Source organism: Physeter macrocephalus, chromosome 18, assembly GCF_002837175.3.
Source record: "Physeter macrocephalus isolate SW-GA chromosome 18, ASM283717v5, whole genome shotgun sequence".
Classification (NCBI taxonomy): Eukaryota; Metazoa; Chordata; class Mammalia; order Artiodactyla; family Physeteridae; genus Physeter; species Physeter macrocephalus.
This window is the reverse complement of record NC_041231.1, coordinates 74,663,523-74,666,392: the sequence shown is the minus strand read 5'-3', so window position 1 is coordinate 74,666,392 and position 2,870 is coordinate 74,663,523. Positions and strand designations below refer to the sequence as shown.

The 2,870-nt window shown below is 45.3% G+C and overlaps 1 pseudogene; it reads right to left on the bottom strand.

The window, feature by feature from the left end:
* Positions 1-974: 974 nt before the first annotated feature.
* LOC102984581 (GMP synthase [glutamine-hydrolyzing]-like) lies at positions 975-2,496 on the bottom strand (annotated as a pseudogene).
* Positions 2,497-2,870: the final 374 nt, after the last annotated feature.

Sequence of the window (2,870 nt, the reverse complement as noted above, 5' to 3'; positions counted from 1 at the left end):
TTCACCCTAGAGCTTCATTAGAGCTTCCCAACGGTGGAGGAGATCTTGTAGGTGGAGGGATGGGACTTTGGGAGCATGCAGGGCAAGGGTGAGGGAAGGCATTGGGAAAAGAACTTGTCTGACTTCAACTTAGAAACCTGTTTATTGAGCAGTTAATGTGTCCCAGGAACTTCACTGGGGCCTCAAGAGAGGTAATAGATAGTGTGACTGAGACTCCTGGGCCTACAGGGGTGCATCACCCAGGGGAGCTCTCCTGCTTTTCTGAGAGGCATTGCAGTATTCAGGGCAGAACCCGGGTTTGTGGTCACAAGAATGGAATGCTGGTCTGGCAGGTTGGCTAGCTGTGATCTTGGGGATGTCAATTTATCCCAGAGCCTCATACCTTCTGTGCTAGGGGAAGGAGTTCTCTGTAAAATGGGAGTTGTCATAACCACCCTGCTGCTAAGAGCAGATGAGATAATTGTGGCTGCACCTTGTAGACTCTGGACAGCTGTAGATACTTGTTCTATGGATCTATATTTAGTACCTGCTATCAGACATAATTTAACTGGGGGTCAGTTAACAAAGTGGACAGAAATCCCTGTCCTTGTGGGGATTTCAGTAGGGGAAGATGGATGATGAATGAACAAATAGAGTGTCCATGGTGTCCAGGGCTCTGGAGGAAAATACAGCAGAGCTGGGGGTTAGGAAGGACTGAGGGAAAGGGTGCTGCTATTTATATAGAATAGCCAGAGAATGTCTTTTAATAAGTGACAAAGTGGTGCTTGAGCTGGAGCTAAAGGAAGTGGGGAAGGAATCACAGGGTTATCTGTGGAAAGAGCATACCATGTGGGGGAGACTGTAGGTGCAAAGGTCCTGAGGTAGGTATGTGCTACAAAGAGTATCAGGGTTACGAATGAGGGGAGAACCAATTGCTGAAGTTTCAGGCATCTTTTTTTTTTTTTTTTTTAAGTAGAACAAGAAGTTTATTACTCTCACTCAGTAGTTCCTGGGAACTTTGATGTTAAGTCATACATAATTCGAGAAATACCAGGAATCTTCTTAATCTCAGTGACCATCTTTAACACCACCTCTACAGGGATCTCATTGTCGGGGGTTGCAGGTATACCGGTCATGAAATCACTAGTAATAAAGGTTCAAATAACCATGGATCTCTGGCATGAAGGCTGCTTCTGAAGTGGGTCCCGATCAAAACGTAAAGGTGTCAAAATCACCAGCATCTGGCTGATTTTTCCAGCATACCCAGACTCCCTGAGAATGTTATGGGCCTCGAAATCAGCTTGGTGTAAAGTTCTGAGCACCCCTGTTGTCAAGAAAGTGGGAGTAACATCTGTAGGAGGTTCTTTAACTGGTGGGCCAAATATATAGACAACTCTGTTAATGTTGTGACACATGCGAGGTATAAGTCTAACCAGGAAAATTGGAGATTCCCAGTCAGGCTTATCCTTACTGGAGATTCCACACATGTAACTATAAGAACGACAGTCACCCTGCACACCCACAGTTTTAATTTGTAGCAGGAAGGCATTCGGTGAATGCAGACTTGTAATTTGCATCAGCTTCTCTTGATCCTCTTCTGTTGTGCAGGCTTTGACTCTCTGTAACAGTGTATGTGGCTTTTTAACGCTTGCAGAAAAATCAGCTACTATTTTCAAAATATTGTTGGTTTCAGGAAAATCCTTACAAATATAAGGTTCCTCAGCACATAGTACTCTGATTGCCAGGCTTGGACCTGGGAATGGATGCCTGGAAACTAACTCTTCTGGAAGTCCAAATTCTCTGCCTAAGATCCTTACTTCATCTGGATGAAAATCTTTCAAAGGTTCTATGACCTTTCACTCCTCTCTCAACTTTCTGATAAGCTCTGTGTCGTTACGATGGGTTTTGATGAGTTTATCTTTGCCACTTGCAACAAGGGATGCACTTTCAATTAGATCAGGCCATAAAGTACCTTGGGCAAGGAAAACCTCCTGTGGTTTCAGGTTCATTTCTCCAATTACTTCATTGGCAATCTTAACAAAAGTATCCCCAAGGATTTTTCTTTTCTCCTCAGGACTTGTAGTCATATTTAAGGTTTTGCTAATTCTCTTTCGTGGAGTTCTGTCTTCATCTGATATTGGTAGAGTTGTTGTTCCATTGTAGAAAGAATGAGCGGTATTTATCACTTTGACTTGAATTCCAAGCTTTTTGAGGGCCTCTTCAACAGACTGACATTCTCATTTTCTCATAAAGCCATTATCAATGTGCACAGCAATGACTTGATCTTGGTTCAAAGCACGATTCAGCAAAGCTGTACAAACTGTTGAGTCTACTCCACCACTGAGCACAACCAAAACTTTTGATGTGCCGACTCTCTTTGATCTCTTGAATGCACTCAAGTTCTCTGTTCTGCACAGTGAAGGTCCCACTGCACCCAGCTATGTCGAAGAGGAAATTCTTCAGTATTACTTTCCCATTTTCTGTAAGGCCAACTTCAGGGCAGAACTGGACTCCATATAATTTATTTATTTTATTTTTTATTTTTTTTTTTTTTTGTGCGGTACGCGGGCCTCTCACCGTTGTGGCCCCTCCCGTTGCGGAGCACAGGCTTCGGACGCGCAGGCTCAGCGGCCATGGCTCATGGGCTCAGCTGCTCCGCGGCATGTGGGACCCTCCCGGACCGGGGCACGAACCCGCGTCCCCTGCATCGGCAGGCGGACTCCCAACCACTGCGCCACCAGGGAAGCCCCATATAATTTTTTAGATTCATTTGCTCTACCTGTTAGTGTTGGAGGGTCTCCTGCAGAGGCGGGGGGGTGGCTGTGGCTCACCGTGGGGACAAGGACACTGGCAGCAGAAGTTTCTGGGAAGTACTCCTTGGCTTGAGCCCT